Genomic DNA, 331 nt, shown 5'->3' on the forward strand with positions numbered 1-331 from the left:
CAAACACGCTCTCAACAATGGGCATGTTTGCAGCAACATGATCTCACCTAATAACGCCGAATAAGGCAATGACTGTACGGGGAAGCGATACGATCCTGCCGGTCTCACCACACGGCGCGGAAAGCTATTTGCAGATTTGCTAAGCCCTTTTGAATGAATGCATCTGCAGCTGACCTTTAACAATAGACGCTGAAATAGCACAATCTGTGGGACCAGATTTGAGGGGGGGTGGCGGGAAGGGGGAAGGAAGAGATGGGTGAATATTGTAATCTCTGCAATCTCATTCACTTCCTTTCCCAAACCCCCGCGCACAGGGAAAAACAGCGGTATT

General features: G+C 49.2%; 1 protein-coding gene across 1 annotated transcript in view; it reads right to left on the bottom strand.

The window, feature by feature from the left end:
- The window catches only part of GRK5 (G protein-coupled receptor kinase 5), a 171,781-nt gene that overhangs the window by 171,116 nt on the left and 334 nt on the right, over nt 1–331 (bottom strand). The window lies entirely within an intron of this gene.

Source organism: Geospiza fortis, unplaced genomic scaffold, assembly GCF_000277835.1.
Source record: "Geospiza fortis unplaced genomic scaffold, GeoFor_1.0 scaffold719, whole genome shotgun sequence".
NCBI classification, from domain to species: Eukaryota; Metazoa; Chordata; class Aves; order Passeriformes; family Thraupidae; genus Geospiza; species Geospiza fortis.